Raw genomic sequence first — 17,674 nt, forward strand, 5'->3', positions numbered from 1 at the left:
CCTCAACCTCCCACCTGCTCCCCACCCCCCAGGAACTACTTCCACCTCCGTACTTGGAGTGCAAGCCCTGCATCTGCATCAAAAGCTGATGGCCAGACCAGTGCCACCGCCTCTGCAGAGCCAGCATCGTGGACACATCACAGACAAGCTGGTCGTGGCCAGGCCGGGGAGGGAGGGGAAAGCTGGGGAGGGGGTTGCTTCGGATGGCCTCCCTCAGCCTGGAAGTTTCCCTCGCAACACAAGAGGCCTGTCTGCCCAGCAGCTTGCTGTCGGGTGGGTGAAGTTCTGCAGGAATGGCCCCAGCAGGAGTTTCTTTCCCCACCCAAGTCCTAAGAGTGGAAGAGGGCCTGAGGGCCACCCAGCCCCTGTGATCCCTGGAGGCGGCTGACCAATCCCTCTGTCTCTGGCCTGCACACCTTCCACCGCTCACATCTAGACCTGAGTCCCGCCCAGCCCCTGTGAGTCCACCAGACCACAGACTCAGGCCAGAAGTGGCTTCTTCCTTCAGGAACTGAAGACCCGTGAACATGAAGGCCTCCAGGCTCTGAAAACAGAGAAACTGGTGGTTTCCCTATGACGATGGGACACTCCAGGGACAGTGCTCATGGGAGGTCCTAGGGTGCTAGCCCCTTGTCCCCGTGATGAACGGGGTAAGACATCTGGGGGAGCTGATGGAGGCTGGGGCTCACACTCCTGGTTCACAGGAAGAGGGCCTGGATGATGATCAAAACGGACAAGTCCTACCCTGAGTGACAACGGGGCATCCTGGAGGAGCTGAGCTGTGGCTGCTGGTGAGCCGCAGGGCTGCTGAACGGGCCAGGAGTGGCGCGGCACGCAGAAGAGGGGGCTGGCAGAGAAGGACGCATTTGCAGGCCTCCTGCTGGCAGGTGGGCTCTGCTAAGCCCTGTTCCCCGCTTTCTGTCCCAGCCGTTTCCTCTCACTGGCTGACAAGCACCAGGGCTCCTCGTCCCACACCAGGCTAGACGGAGAGTGCCTCAAGTCCCACGTGCGGGAGCTGGTGCGGATGCTGCTGGACCACATGGGGGACAGGGCAGGGTCTGGAGGTGGAAAGGGAACTCAAAGTGGGGGGACATCTGCTCTGAAGTCACAGCCCCTAGGGCCAGCCTCCATCACAAGTCATGGACTGAACCCAACATACACCCCATGACCCCGGAGAGTATGGGGCAACAGGCAAAGACCCTGCGGGCACAGGTGAAGCAGCACACAGCGTGGGACAAGCTGAGGCTAAGCCAGAACTTCCTGCAGAAGCTGCGCTTCCTGGCAGACAAGGTGTGCCCCCCGAAGGCATGCACAGAGGGGATGCCAGCCCCAAACCCCAGTGACCCGAGGCAGAAGTGGGGCTGCACAGGAGGCGTTGAGCCAGACCACCCAGGAGGCCCCTCCTGCTCTGACAGCCGTTAGGGGACGGGGGTGACCAAGCCTTTCACCTTGTTGGGTGTTCTTCCTGCTGGATCCGTGGGAGGAGAAGGAAACCCCAGCATCAGGGGTCCTTCCCTCCATGGGTCCAGGGCTGGCCAAGGGGCAGGACCTCTCCCTTATGGGCCCTCACCTGCCCACCGCAGGCCCACACAGCATCCCCGACGTCTTCATATGGATGATGAGCGACGACAAGCACATGGCCTCAGCCTGGTGCCCCCCCAGGACCTGCTCTTCTCCATCGTGGGGGAGGAGCTGGGTGAGGACCGCACCAGATCAAGGCGCTCTTCCTCAAGGTGCCAGAAGGGAAGCGAGATTAGAGGGTGGTGGGGTCCGGGCTTCGTTCAAGGGGTCAGTCTCCCCTTGGAGGGAGCAGCATGCCCACCCCGGGTCTAGCTGGCCTGAGCTGATGGGGTGCTCAGAGAAGAGGTGGAGAGAGCAGAAATGACAGCGGGTCCCATCCCATCCATCCTCCTTGGCACTCTGTTCCCAAACCCACAGCCCAGTGGAATGGCTGCGAAGGGACAGAGGCCCTCTGACCACGGCCTCCTGCAGCCCCCTGCCCCTTCCTCACCCCACAGGCTCCAGCAGCTGACCCTGTGCCCACCCCCAGCTGCCTGGGAAGTGGGGCTTCGGCGCGGTGGGCTGGACAGCTCAAGCCAGGCTGGAGCCCTGCCTGCAGCTGGGCCACAGCAGGCAGCGCAGGGACTTCCTGTGGGGCCTGCACTGCGGCTTCGAGGGAGTCCAGTCGGCCCTGGGTTTGGGCCTGCACTCCCTCCTGCCCAGGAGTCTGGTCTGAACCAGTGAGTGAGGCAGGTTGCGGCCAGGCCCAGGGAAGCCCCTGGCTCCAGCCCTCACCCTGGGAGAGCGCTAGGGCCACCTGTTCCCAGCCTCCCGGCCTGTGCTCCCCACAGAGAAGCAGGCCTCCAGCCCCTTGCCCGCAGGTACCAGGCTCGGAGCCTCTGCGCAGCTGACTGCAGTGGCCTCTCAGACTCTTCACCTGAGTCTTTTTATCGACCAGAGTCAGTGCATGGAAGTGAGGGCTGGGGGAGGAGGGAGCGGCACTGGCTTTGTGGGCACTGGGGGAGGCCTGTGAGCTTCTAGGGCCTGGGGAGACAGATCAGCCAGCACCCTAGACCCTCAGAGGGAAGCCTGGCAAATACCTGGGGACCCGGGCCACATGGTGGAGGCTTTAATGCACTTACATTCTGCATGGAGGACAGGGAAGACCTGGCAGGCGCTGAGGGAACAGGGTCAGGAGCAGACTTCACATCAACCTTCATTTTAAGATTCCCAGAAGAGTCAGGGAATATGTCCCTCCCGCCCCCGAGTCCCCTGGAAACCACAGTGACTGGGGGTGACTCCTGCTCAGGTATCTGCCCACCCACCACCATTGATTACCCATCCCCCCCGCCCTGAGCTACAGGTGCTGAATGAGACCCTGTGCCCCACCTGGGACCAGGTGCTGGTGTTCGACACCCTTGAGTGCTATGGGGAAGCTCGAGTTCCTGGACGACCCCCCCATCATTGTCATTGAAATCTATGGCCAGGACACTGGTGTAGGTGGGCTTCGGCACCAGGGACCACCCCAATGTCCCCTCACTACAACCTCACTGGTGGCCCCCTCCCCCGTTCTCCCCTGAGCCCCTCAGCCAGGTGCTTGCTGGGAAGCTGGAAGGTTGGGCAGCCCCTCCAGGACACCTCAGGTGTCCCCTGGCCTGTCACTGCAGTCTGACTCCTTCCTGATGCTCGGGGACTCTGGCCTCAGGGAGGAGATGGGCCACGGCATCCTGCCTCCCAGCACAGACAGCCCAAACTCAGGCCCAGAATCTTCAAGAGATGTGTCAGTAAGGCCTGCTGTCCCCTGCCTCCCCCAACCCAGGGACTCCCTGGCCCCTGCCCACACCTACCACAGTCAGCTGCCCAGCTTTCCACAGGAGCGCTGGAGTGGGGGAGTGGAGAACTGGGGTGCCCCGAGTGAGCTCTGGACTAGAGGCAGGCGCACCCATTTCTAGTCTGAGTACTGCATCTGCCGTTCACTACCTACCTGGCCTGAGCTAGCCTGAGACTTGGTTTCCCCATCTGTAAAATGGGATGATCACCCCTGCAGCTACATGATGCTGTGGGGGACTGAATGTGATCCAGGATATCAACATGCTTGGTAAATTCAAGCACTGAGAGGCTACCCTGGCTGTTTGTCGTGTCAGGGCAAAGCTGACTACATGGGCCGGAACTTTGCCAAGCCCGTGGTAAAGCTGGCCGGTGAGGCATACTGCCCAACCTGCTTCCCGCCCCCGCTTGAGTCCTACCAGATCTACCGGGGCAGCACCACTGCAGGGGACCTGCTGGCCACCTTCGAGCTCTGGCAGGTGGGGCTGCAGGGAAGAGGGAACTGAGTCGGGGCCAGCCTCCTCCCCATCCTGCTGTGAGGCCCATTGTGATGGAAGCTGAGGATGTGGTTCTTGGGAACCCAGGCTGTTCAGCTTTCCCTGTCTCCCCAGGTCACGTGGCAAATAACTCATGAGGAGAGGGAGCTCTCCCCAGGCTAGGACACTATGTCCCCCATTTCCCAGATTGGACCAGCAGGGAAGGCCGACCTGCCGCCCATCAATGGTCCAGTGGATGTGGACCGAGGTCCCATTATGCCTGTGCCCGTTAGCATCTGGCCCATGCTCAGCAAGTACCAGATGAGGTGTGTGAGGACTGCACACCTTGCCCGTCCTTGCCCGCGACAGGCCCTGATGTGCTCGGCTTCCCGGCCCCCTCGCTCTCTCCCTATCAAGGGTCTGTGCACATATTATATGGTTGGCATCAGACTCCAGTGGTCTTCGGCAACCTCAGGCCATGCCTCATTTTCCAGATAAGGGTGATGAAGGCCAAGGAGGGGAAGTGACTGGCCCCAGGTCACACCAAGGAGCCGGCAGCAGACCCAGACTGCTGCCCATCCAGTGCCTGCCCCTTCTGCACTGTCACACTACTGCCATCCAGGACCTATCCCAGCCCTCCATCTGCCTCCAACACCCACCCTCACCCTGAAGCCCCTTCAGGACACCCACCCCTCGTCAGCTGTCCGCGCCCGGCCCCCTCCCACGCACTGCCCACCCAGGGGCCAAGTCCTCCTCAGGTGGCCTGGCACCCACAGCTGGTGCCCTTGACTGAGGGGCTCTCCTCTTCCCCCGCCTCCCTCCAACTCACGCAAGTGCTGTTCTGGGGCCTGCGGGACCTCAAGGACATGAACCTGGCCCAGGTGGACCGGCCACGGTGGACATCGAGTGTGTGGGGAAGGGGGTGCCTTCGTCCCTGATCCACAATTACAGGAAGAACCCCAACTTCAGCACCCTCAAGTGATCTGAAGTGGTAGATCTGGGCCCCGGGGTCGCTGGGCAGAGCTGGGTGCAGCCGGGCAGCTGGGCAGGGCCGGGTGCCTCTGGCCCTTCTCTGGGCCCAGGCCGCGCCAGCCCCCACCCCCAGGACCTCCCGGAGAATGAGCCCCTGCAGCCACCCTCGGACATCTGCGTAACGGCTGCCGGGCCTTGGCCACTGCGCCCTGGGGGGCTCCCAGCCGTCAGCTCCCTGCTGCGCTTCCTCTCCCGGCCCCCAGACCACTGGCCCCCAACTGGAATAGCGCAGGGACGGCCATGCCCCAAGGCCCACGGATGGTGCTCCAAGGGTTTCTTCCTTGGGCTCACCCCCTAGTCAGAGTCAGGGAGGCCAGGAGGGAGGACCCACCCAGGGGCCAAGGAAGGCTGCCCCGGGCTGCCCCTCACTCTCGAGCCAGAAAGGGCCAGGGCCAGGTGTCCTTAGAATGCCCGAGGGCAGATGGCTTCCTCTGCCAGGTCTTGGAGAAGACCCAGGCCCCCTCCCGGCCTCCACTGTGTCACTCACCGCAGCCCACCCTCCTCTCTGGCCACCTTGTCCTCTGCCTGTGCCCATCTTTTCTCCCTCAGCTGTCGCCTCCCTCCCTCTCCCCTCAGAAAGCTCCAGAATCAGCTTTAACCTCTGGTCATTTCATCCACCCCTGACTCTCACCATTACTCCTGCTCTTCCCTGTCTGTCTGTCCATCTCTCTGTCCAGGCAGACTCCCCGGGGCTGCCATGTGCTGTACAATGGGGGGATCCTCCTCCCACCCCACAGGGGAGGTCGTGGTGAACATGGAGCCAGAGGTGCCCATCAAGAAGCTGGAGACCATGGTGAAGCTGGACGCGGTGAGGTACCTGGGGTCAGTCCCACGCTGGCTGTGGACATGCACCTGCATGTGACACTTTACCAGAGCCAGGCCAGTCCACCTGTGAGACAGTACATTAAGTCACTTCCCCTTCAGCATGTGATGGGACAGGGCCTCCCCTGACTGCATGTGCACAGAGACCTGTCCTAGACTGTCCTAGGAGGGAGGACTCAATTCTGCATGTGTGTGTGTGCGTGCATCTGGGGACACATGCCTGAACGCATGGTACGCATGTGTGAGAGGCAGGGAGAACAGTGACCATGTGAAGTCATAGCCTGCAATTACTTTTATTCCAACAAACACCATAAGCACTGGATTCCTTGTGTGAATACCAGTGTTCTTTCCAGAGGGTCCCTGGGTTCCTTCCCAGCCATTCACAAAAGACCCTCCCCATGCCTGGCTTGGGGACGAATTTCCAGGTGGAAGCTCCTTATTCGTCCTTTGGGACTAGGGCTGTTTATCTACCAGAGGGAGACCTGGGGATTCAGGTGTGGAGGTGGCCTCTGCCGAGGAGGGCAGGATGGAGGCTGGTCTGGAACAGGCCATCCTGAATCCAGACAGTGTGGAGGAAAGAATTCGGGCCTTCCCCCAGCACCCCATCACTTGCTCTGTACCCCATTCCTCACATCGTGTGCTTCATGCAGCCTGGGGTGTCCCCTAGCTTCTGAAGCCTGAGCTGGGTCTGAAAGGACCTTCCCTTACCCCCATCATCCTGGTCCCCAGAGAGTCCCAGCTGAGTTAGTGCGGGTGTGGCTCTGTGGAAAGGGGAGCAGCTGAGGCCCAGGCCTGGCCCACAGGCCCGGGTGGCACGGCTAGGGCTCTGGGGCTGCACCTGGAGACATCATGCCCCCCTCAGCTCCCAGCCTCCTGACCTCCCTCTGAGGGTGTCCAGGCCATCAGTGAACAGAGGACGGCACTGGCCCAAACTTCCCCATCATCCCACAGGCCCTGGGCTCCTGTGGGGCCGTGTCACCAGGATCCTCTTCAGCTGTGTCACTGAGCGTCCACTTCCCTGTTGAGGCCCTTGCACCCCCCCATAGCCAACATCACCGAGCGCCGGCCACGTGCCTTGTCAGCCTCCCCTTCTGACGCGGCCTGCGTGCTGCAGGGATCCCCTGGCCATGCGCAGCCATCCCGGGGCCCAGCACCCCCATTTAGACTCAGTGGAGCCCTGAAACCGGTCACTTTTGAAAGCCCCCAGTGATTCTAATGTGCAGCCAGGGTTGCCAGCCACCGCCCTGGAAGGTCTGAGGAAACATCTGTGAGGCAGAGCCTTCACGGCCTCAGAACTGGCTGTGTGAGCACAGGCGCTCGCAGCGCACAGGGAGCGTCCCTGCGTCAGCTCCCTCTCCTCCTCCCTCCCTGGCTGGGCCGCTGCCTCCACATCCAGCCCTGTGGCTAAGGCCTGTCCCTGTCTCCTTGCTTCACCCCTGCAGACTTCTGATGCGGCCACCACGGTGGACGTGGTGAGTGTGGGGACCACAGGGGGTTCTGGGGAGAGAAGACCCTACACCATGCAAGGTATCAGGCCAAGGGGAGCAGCTTCAGGGACTGAGACACCCCCAGCCCCTGGCACTCCGGCTAGCATGCAGCCCCGGAGAGGCAGCTGGAGAGAGCTGCTTGGGGAGCAGGGCCCCCGGGTGCTGGTTCTGCCTTGGCTGGTGGTTCTTGCTGGCAGGTCATGACCCTCTGTGGGCCGTGGCATCCATTTCCACAAATCAAGGCCCTGCCCCTTTGACATTGGGGGCCCCCCAGAGCCTCCTGGAGCCCAGGGCTTCTGGGGAGCAGATGGTCAGAATGCATGGGGGACTCCCAGATGGTCCAGGGCTCTGGGAATGGCCAGGGTGCGGGGATGTATGCAGGACTCCGGACCTGGCCAGCCCTTCAGGCTGATGAGGATGAGAAGAAGGAGAAGGAGAAGGGCATCTCAGAAGAGACGGAGGAGGAGGAGCCGGGTGAGAACATGTGGGACTGTAAGTCCGCGTGCTTCGCCGCCATTGACACCATGAAAGAGCTGAGGCCTCGGGCCGGGGTTGGGGCCCGAGGAGGGACTAGGCTGGAAGAGGTGACCCCAACTCCCCATCAGACCCTCCAGTCCAGCTTCTTTCCTGCCCCCTACTCCGTCAACATGAGCTTGGAGCAGCCTGTCTCACAGCCTTGAAGTTCTAGCTCAGGACTCACCTTTTCCAGGATGGAGGGCCAGTCCCCCTTTCCTGGATTGGTTTTCTCTTGTCTTCATTCATCTTTCGCACAAGTATCTCTTGAGTATATATGATCAGACACCAACCCGGGTGCTATGGGAGCCTAAAGATAAGATGCCGTACCTGCCCTGGTATTTCCTGGACATGCAAAATGGACATGTAAGCAGATCCATTGCGGTGGGATAACAAAGGCAATTCAGTGCCTGGGGGAGTCAGGGAAGGCTTCACAGAGGAGGTGACCTTTGAGGAAGAAGAGAAACATGCACTCAGAGGCCAAAAGGGAACAACTTCTCAGTAGCACCTGCACATCTATTTCTATCTAACACCTCACGCTACTTTGCTTTACACCCCTCGGTCACCGTTGCTGTGAAACGTTCTTCCCCTACTGTGTGCACGTGGGTTCTGTCTGCTGAGCCAGATGGCGGTTTCCAGAAAGAGCAATTCTCCTCGTCCTCGTTTGTCCCTTCTCCACACTGCCGACTGAGCTCAAGGCACCCCCTGACTGACCGGCTGACCAGGAGGGACGTGTGCCTGTGGTGGCGTTTCCTCAGCCGAGCTGATCCAGCCACACTCTCCCCACAGGCCCTTTCTGGGTCCCAAGTTGGGTGTACTGCTTACCATCCACATTCGTCAGAGCACAGGCTAAGCTGCTGTAGTAAGTTAGATTGGTGTAAGCAAGGAGAAGGTGGTGTGGTGATTCCATGGTGTCAGGGAGCAATACCCTGCCATCTTGTTACTGGCATCTGTGTGGCTAGAGATGGCTTGCCATCACATCCCAACACCAGTGCACAGGAATTGTCAAGACAAGAGGAGGCACACTCCTTTCCCTTTAAATGCCCAGCCGAGAAGCTGCAAATTCCACTTTCACTCATGTTGGCTGGACTCAAGACCCATAGTCACAATTGGCTGCAAAGGAGGCTGGGAGATGTCATCTTAGCTACGCGGCTGTGTGTCCAGAAAAATGTTTGAAGAGCAGGAGAGCAGATAACTGGGGTCACCCAGTAGTATCTTCTCCTGCCATCACCTCCTGGATTCAAGTTGGCCAGGCAGGAGCTCCAAGAGGCGGCCATGTGCCTCTTCCTGTCATTTGCACAGGCTACCACTGGGTGGCAGTGGCACCTTGATTGAAACCTGGTGATTTAGTGTCCAGTGTGTACTGACTGAAGCCCATTTTCTTTTTCTTTTTCTTTTTAATTGAAATATAGTCAGTTTAAATGTACAATTTCCAGTGTACAACATAATAGTTCAGGCATGTGTATATATACAAATTTGTTTTCATATTCTTTTTCATTATAGGTTACTAGAAGATGCTGAATATAGTTCCCTCTGCTATACAGCATAAACTTGTTGTTTATCTATTTTATATATAGTAGTTGGTATCTGCAAATCTTGAACTCCCAATTTATCCCTTCCCACCCCTTTCCCCTCTTGGTACCCATCAGTTTGTTTTCTATTTCAGTGAGCCTGTTTCTATTTTGTAATTAAGTTCATTTGTCTTTTTTTAGATTCCACATATACGTGACGTCATGTGGTATTTTTCTTTCTCTTTCTGGCTTACATCACTTAGAATGGCAATCTCCAGATCCAACCATGTTGCTTCAAATGGCATTATTGTATTATTATTTATGGATGAGTAGTATTCCATTGTATAAATATACCACAACTTCTTCATCCAGTCATCTGTTAATGGACATTAAGGCTGCTTCCATGTCTTGGCTATTGTAAATAGAGCTGCTATGAACATAGGGGTGCATGTATCTTTTTGAATTAGAGTTCCCTCCAGATCTATGCCCAGGAGGGGGATTGCTGGATCATATGAAAAATCTATTTGTAGTTCTTTGAGGAATCTCCATACTGTTTTCCACAGTGGCTGCACCAAACTACATTCCCGTCAATAGTGTAGGAAGGTTCCTTTCTCTCCACACCTTCTCCAGCATTTATCATTTGTGGACTTTTGAATGATGGCCATTCTGACACCAGGTGTGCAGTGATACCTCATTGTAGTTTTGATTTGCATTTCTCTGATAATTAGCGATACTGAGCATTTTACATGAGCCTATTGGCCTTTGTGTGTCTTCATTGGAGAATTGCTTGTGTAGGTCTTCTGCCCATTTTTGGATTGGGTTGTTTGTTTTCTTATTATTAAGTTGTATGAGGTGTGTATATATTCTGGAAACTAAGCCCTTGTCAGTCTCATCTTTTGCAAATATTTTCTCCCATCCTGTAGGTTGTCTTTTTTTTTGTTTATGGTTTCCTTTGTTCTGCAAATCTTATAAATGTGATCAGGTTCCATTTGTTTATTTTTGCTTCTATTTCTATCGCCTGGGTAGAGGGCCTCAGGATTTGACTTGGAGGAGGAGGAGATGGGCAACACTGAGGGTGAGCCCTGGAGCCCTGGATCCCTGCGGGGTGTGCAGCCCCCCTCCTGTCACACCCTGGCTGTTTCTCTTTCCCCTTCTCATGGGCCCCTAAAGCTGCAGCATCCAATAGCAGATATCAGGCATCGTTGGCCACCAGGAAGCAGGCTGAGGCCCTTATCTACAGTGGTTTTTACTGTGATCAGTTCAGCAGCGTGATGGACAGACACTTAGAGCCACAGAGCATCAGAGCTGGAAGAGACCTCTGAGCTCATTCCATTCAGCATTTCTAGACATTTTCCATGGAACACTATGATGGGTATTCTGAAGGGAGTTCTTGGGTCATATGGGTTAAACGGGTCCTTGGGTACAGGACATCTCAGTGCCTTTAGTATACAAATGCTATTCTGAATCTCTAGAAGGAAGACACAGAATAAATTATTTCACCAACTTATTTTCTCTGTGTGTGTGTGTGTGTGTGTGTGTGTGAATTCTTCTAAAGCATTCCAAGAACTCCCATGCCAGGTGTTCTACTGAATGCTGCTTCAAAAATGCTGGTATGGAACAATCCTCTTAATGTTAAATATAGGTAGACTGAGGCCAGAGAGGAGAGCAAGCTGGCACCAGAGCCAAGCTTCTTCCATGCCCACACTCATAGCAGCTCTCACCTTTAAGTAAAACTGAGGGCAACAGTAAAGTGCCTCATGCAAGCTAATGGTCTGGTCTGTGGTTACATATTGGCAGCAGACTTTTGTAAGCACCAAATCTGAGCTATAACTTATGACACAAACTACAAACAGTTTCTCAGCCACAAAAAACGTGCGACACCGTGGCATCTTCAGTAAGAGCCAACACCTTGAATTAGGAAGCCAGCGACCAAACGTGTTCCTAACAGCTCATGCTCTACTGTCTTAGCAAACAGCACACACACACACACACACACACACACACACACACACAATTTATCTGGTTTTCTCATTAAAACTCTGATTTTTAAATTAAAAACACAGAAACATGTGATGAGTAGTCACTAAAAGCTTAATACATGTGAAAACTATTCTAAACTAGTATGTTCAGATAGAAGCACCAACTCATAATTAAAGCTACTTTAAATCAATCATCTATTTATCCATCTGTACTTTTGCTGTGGTTGGAAAAAGGTATAATACAAATGAGAATGTTAGTCTCATACATTTTAAACTCTGAGATGACCCTTGAAAGAACTGTCTTCAGACAGGACAGACCATATGCACAGCCACAGAAGGGGCAAATCATCTCTTAGCAAGGAGAAGGGGTTTTCTCCAGCACCCATCTCTGACTTCAGTGTAGTCGCACCAGCACAAGCTACTTTTGTATAGGGCCACTGTAGTAAAATTTAAAACTGTCTGCAAAATGGAGCAAAAAACACACACAGATTAAAAATGACCGTAACTGCACATGGGTGATTTATTCCTAGAGGATAGGAACCCAGAACTACTGTGAAAATGAGATTCACAGCAAATTCTTTTAATTTTCTTCCTGTATTACTATCTCTCTATTATTTCTTCTTAAAAAACACCTCAAAAATCCCATTTTCTCATTCACATGAATGTTTAACAGAACAGAAGCACAATGTCAATAAGCAAACTAAATTATTTTAGCAATGAAACCAAAGTTTCTGGAAAGTTAATTTGCATATTTGCATAATTATGAAACAAACAGAAATCTTTATTCAATAGCTTGTTTTGAATTTTCTTAAATATCAAACCATGAAAACTTCTGATTTTGCCATGACTTTCTACTTTTTAGTAATTTATTTCAGACATCTTTAATCATACTAAAAATAACCACCATGTGCCATCTTCGAAGATCGTTATCATTGCATATGTTGAAATGTTTTAAATACAGATCTAGAATTCAAATTTGTCCCTGTAACTGTCATCAAAAACAGATGTCACTATGTTTTTGTAGATCCAAGAATATATATTTAAAGACCTTTCAAGTTAAAAGATCTTGTACATAAGCCTTTATTCAGTACTTTGTTTTGAAATAATACTTTTTAAAATAATTGAAGAACATTAGAAAAGGCAATTTTCTTACTGCTTTACAAAAAGACTAAACTTTTCAAGTAATTAACTTTTTTTCTTAATTACACCAAAACTATAGCCAAACTAAGAAGTGCATGTATCTAATGAGGTAAAATTCATTCAGAAAATATTTTTGTATTCAAAAAATTATTCTAACTCTATTCTGCTTAAAATATCTAAGATGCTTAAGGTATATAGTGAACCTGTTCTTTACTCTAGAAACAGAAATGGACTTTGGCCAAAAGCAACAAATTATGATAATTTGAAATACTTCTAATATAAAACTATAGTTTGTAACACTATTTAAAGAATCTCTTTGTGGCCACATAAAAATCTGAATTTTAGAGGATTCTCAAGGAATGAATATAAGCAAAAAAAATACATAATCAATCTTGAATCCATGTTTCCTAAAAGTACTACCATTTTGGTGTTAGAAAACATATACTTCTCCCATTTCTTCAGCACAGTATTTAATAGAAATGTAAGTAGTAACAGAAAGGCAAATCAATTCTTAACTAGCTTACTTCTTCCTGAAATGAAAATACAGCATAGCAATATTTATCATGGCATCTTATATCTCAGTACCACAATTATCATTGATGAAATTGTATATCAACATTGGTTTTAATTGCCAATAAAAATAAGAATTTGTCTAGCTATAATGAGATTCACTTGTACTTTATAATGGTGTTAGCAGTTCACCATTAAATTCAACATTTATCAGTTTCTTTAAACATGTACTTTCTTGATTACAAAGGGGTTAAGTCTATTAAAAATATGAGAATAGAGACATGCTTTTTAAAATGCAATACAGTAGGTATGGCATAATTTGGCTTGGTTTAATAAAGCTTTTCATTTATCTATCTAGATTACTTACATTTTTCTTGTTCCTTCATTTTTCTTTTCCTTCACCTGATTTTATCATTTTAAATATTCTAAAAGTGTTACAAATTTTCCAAAATATCAAAGCACAAAAGACTCATCTTTTTTTTTCTATCTTTTCCAATAATCCTCAGTACTGATTATGAAAACGCATGGCTTCTATTTTCCTGATGTTCCCAATATGTTTGCTCCTCCATCTCTGAGTACCAATGCAACATCAAGTTATTCTTTGGATGTAACTGGGAAATATTTTCTGCTTTCCCCCTTAACTTTGTACTTGCTTTAAGTCTGCTACAAATAATGAATACGACCACTGTCTGGCATTAAGTTTCAGTCTGCATTTGTAGTCTGCCTATAGTGACCATGTGGGAACTCATTTATTATAACAGAGATGGCAGAACTAGAATATAGACACAAACAGTAGACCTCAAGGCTCATTTATGACTTCCCTCTGAGATTTAAAGGTTTTTTTTTTTTTAAATAATAGTAACTTCCTTCTGAATGAGGGGATAAAACCAGCTAAACTGGAAGGGTGTGTATCATCAAAATTTATTCAAAATCGAAACAGTGTGGCTGCATTGCTAACAAATAGTTATTATTTGAAGCTTGGAACACACCAAAACACACACACACACAGCTGGGAGAGGGGTGTAAATCTAAACAGTGCAGTTTTCTATCTTGTTTTTAATCTTCTATTTTAAACTCCAAGCACTGTGAGAGACCAAAACTGGCCTACTTTAATATAAAACAGTCCTTTAGAAGTAGAAAATGTAATAAAGATAGGTTTCCTAAAATCAAATCTTAGGGAGAAGAAAAATGTTGGCCTTTGACTAAGGTTACTAGCAGAATCCATACTTGAATTACAAATCAAAAGCACTATTATACTATTTTATGTAAATGTGTTGCATCTTTTTTCAAAAAAAAAATGATGAAATAAAAACTACCTAGCACAATTACGTAAATGTTTTATGTCTTATGGTAAGTGTCAATTTACCATTTATCAACTGAAAATTAATCATAGTTCCCTTGGAACATGGGATTGAGGGAATGACAAAGAATTTTAAGATTTCCTCTGCTCTGTTACGAGTCTTGGTTCCTATTCTGCAAAGTTAAACTGATACAATTGCTGTGGATTCTGCTTATTAAAGACTTTGTTTCACAATCCTGCAGTGAAGAATCTTGAAGAAAGGCAGATCAACAGTCAAGGGACCAGATGTCTGGAAGCCTCCAGAGAAAGATGTAGTCAGTGAACTTTGTTAGCATAATTAAGTCATCACTGACTACCTAAACTAATTCCATGAACACCATCAAAAGACCAATTAGAATAATATTTATACATTACAGTGCTGAGAATGGGGAAGATACAAATCTTGTCAATTAGGCTGATATTATTAAATAGCTCTTTAGAAAGAGACATTAGAATCAAAAGCAGTAAAATAAAATAGATTTCTGGGCTCCAGCCAGAAGTAGTTGCACAAGTCTAATAAAGTCTCTAGGGAGTCAACAGTTTTCTTCTCAGAAATCAGAGTACAGGCTAGGTCAGGGATCAGTAAACTCTACCCCATGGGTGAAATCCAGCCTGCAGCCAGTTTTTGTAAAGAATGTTTTGTTGGACACATTCCTTTACATTTTGTCTGTGACTGCTTTTGTGATACGACAGTAGAATTGAGTATCTGAATGAACTGTATAGGTGGCAAAGCCAAACTATTTCCTGTATGTCCTCTCCAGAAAGATTTACAACTTCTGGAATAATTGATAATGAAGGTTTTGTTCAGCACTGAATTGTATCATACTAAATGGAAAACCTACATTTTCTTCTGCAACTAGAAGCTGTTTGTGACTGGGAGTCAGAAAGCCTGGGTTCAAGTTCTAGCTTCTCAGTTTGCTAGTTTACTTAAAGTTTCTGAGTGTGAGTGAATTTTCTTGCTATAAAATGGAGATGATTATTTCAGGCTGATCTGGGCAGGGTTAAATCAGAAAAATGTAACTGGATAATGTGTAGAAAAACACTAAAGTAACCTAAATACATTGTTAAGATTCTCATATATTATTATCCTGAACAGTTATAAAATGAATAAAAATATTAATCCAATTTACTTAATCCAACTATGCTGGGAAACATAAAAATATTAATTTTAAAGTTCCAAAGAAAAATCAACATGTTAAAGTAAGGTATTCTTAATTTAAAATCTAAAGAAGAATGGACAGGCAAACCTGAGCCTCGAGTTGAGCCATCGCTTTATAATAGACTAGTTGTATGACTCAGGTAGATCTTAATTCCATCAGAGATTTGACAGGTGAAAACCGGAAACTGGATTAGGTTATGAAAATAATTTTTCTGCTTAAACTTATATATTAATATTTGGATTTTGAAATTTTGATTTGTCATTGCCAACTATTCACAGGAACATTTTTTCTACCTGCCTTTCTTTAATCCCCACTCCGCCCCTGTCTCTAACCAGTTGCCAGTTTCCACAGGTACTCTGCAGCACCCCCGAGATGCGTCTTTCTCACTGGCAGAGTCCTCCGTGCTTCTTTGAATGAACGCAGCAGCTTCACAAGCTGTGCTTAGGTTTTCAGTCATGCCCTTCTCCAATTCATCCTCCACAATATGATCATTTTAATCCCACTAAAGTTGGGGTCCCATTATGATGTCAGTGGATTTACGTCCAACTCAGTATAAATTTCTGAGCCTGTGCATCGGATTCTAGATGGGAACCTCCGTTTGCTGCCTCACTTTCACTATGTCGGAGTCTTCGTCTCACTCATCCTGGATGCCTGCTGTCGTGTCCTGACAAAGGCTCCAGTCTCAGGATGCCTGTATTCAGGGTGCACATCATTCTACTTGAGATTCCACTCTCCCCTTCTCTAGTTTTGGAAACTCTTCACATCTCTCAAGGTTCTGAATTAAATGCTACCCTTTCTTCAGTCACGTTTGGATCACCCAGTAAGATCTGAGCTCTCTTACCTCTGCAAGTCCATGACAAGATGTATCTTGTTTTCTTCAGTTAGTTTTCAGTTTGCCTACTGTATTACTAGGCCTTGCCCTTGCTATATGTTTGTAAGATTCTTGATGGCAAAGATTTCTTTCACACACCAGAAAGATGCATATATTTTAACGAAATAAAAGATTTTCTACAAAGTAACTGTTAAAATTAAGCAGGGCCTTTGGCAATATAAATATTCCGTTGTGAATTGACCCCACATGTGTAAATAATCAGATTATGTGAAAAGAAAGTTTTTGCAGCATGAAAGTGGTCAAATGATAGCTTTTCACTGGGGCTATATTGGAAAAAAATAGAGCTAACTCTATTCACAACATAAGCAATATGCCCTTGTTAAAAGTCAGTCAGTTCTAAGGAGTGGAAAAATCGATATTTTGTGCTTTCATAAGCTGAACATGACTATGTTCTCAGAGGCACATTCTAGACTGTTCCCAGCATGTGCTGTGCAGCATCCAAGACAGTTTGAGACTGGACAGGACTCTGTCTTTATCTTTTGAGGCTTAGTCATAAGAAGACATGTGTGTACACTGACAGTCTTATTTTTTAACTGTAGTGTTAGAACATACGATTTAACATTTTAACCATCTTAAGCACACAGTTCTGTAGCATTAAATACATTTACACTGCTGTGCAACAACACTTCTACTTAAAAAATATTTTTCCTGGATCACATAGTATATGTTTATTGTAGAAAATAAAAGGAAGAAGAAATAAAAACCTATTTGTAAATCCACCAGGGAGAAATAACCGTTGTGCTGGTATATGTCCTTTCATAAGTTTGCCTCTAACATATGTAATTTAAAAATTAGATCTTTTCATGCCTGTGATTTTTAACCTGTTTATTAAGTTTACCAATAGTTTGAAAACATAGTACTTTGGTTACAGGAAATAATCCTTTAAAAAAAAATAATGTTTGTAACAAAGGCACCATGATATGTTTCGATAATAACTCATGTGGTTATCTTCAGAGAGATAAATTTAGCAACAATCCTGTTTTACACCATGTTTTATTCCTTCTTGATAAACCTAATTTGATAAGGAAATTATCAAATAAACATTTTACTTTTACACTGGCCATTATGTATATTTTTGTAAAATAGAATATTTAATCCTTAAAAAAATCAACATTTTCTTTTGGCTTTCAAAATTTATTGTATTTCAATTTTTCATTATTATAACTAACTATCTTTGCACATACCCAGATAATCTCTGTAGGATAAGTTTCTAGGATAAAGTGCAGGCATGTTTTGCAAAATGTGACACAGATCAACAAAGTTCTTCAGAAAAGATATTTCAATGTTTACTTCCAGAAGCTGTGCACCCTCACAATTATTTGGTATTATCATTCTATTCCTTCTTTGCTAATTTGATAGGTGAAATACAACACACTGTTGTTGGTTCAAATAGCATTTCTTTGATAAAGAATGAGAGTAAACAAGTTCATATATTGATTAAATATCTATTTGCACTGATACTTCAATAAATATTCTGCTTCCTTAG

The 17,674-nt window shown here is 48.1% G+C and overlaps 1 pseudogene; it reads left to right on the top strand.

Moving 5' to 3' along the window:
• LOC105069320 (otoferlin-like) overlaps positions 1 to 10,440 on the top strand; it is a 65,011-nt pseudogene extending 54,571 nt beyond the window's left edge.
• The last annotated feature ends 7,234 nt before the right edge of the window (positions 10,441 to 17,674 follow it).

The sequence above is a fragment of the Camelus bactrianus genome, chromosome 29 (genome assembly GCF_048773025.1).
Source record: "Camelus bactrianus isolate YW-2024 breed Bactrian camel chromosome 29, ASM4877302v1, whole genome shotgun sequence".
Lineage (NCBI taxonomy): Eukaryota > Metazoa > Chordata > Mammalia > Artiodactyla > Camelidae > Camelus > Camelus bactrianus.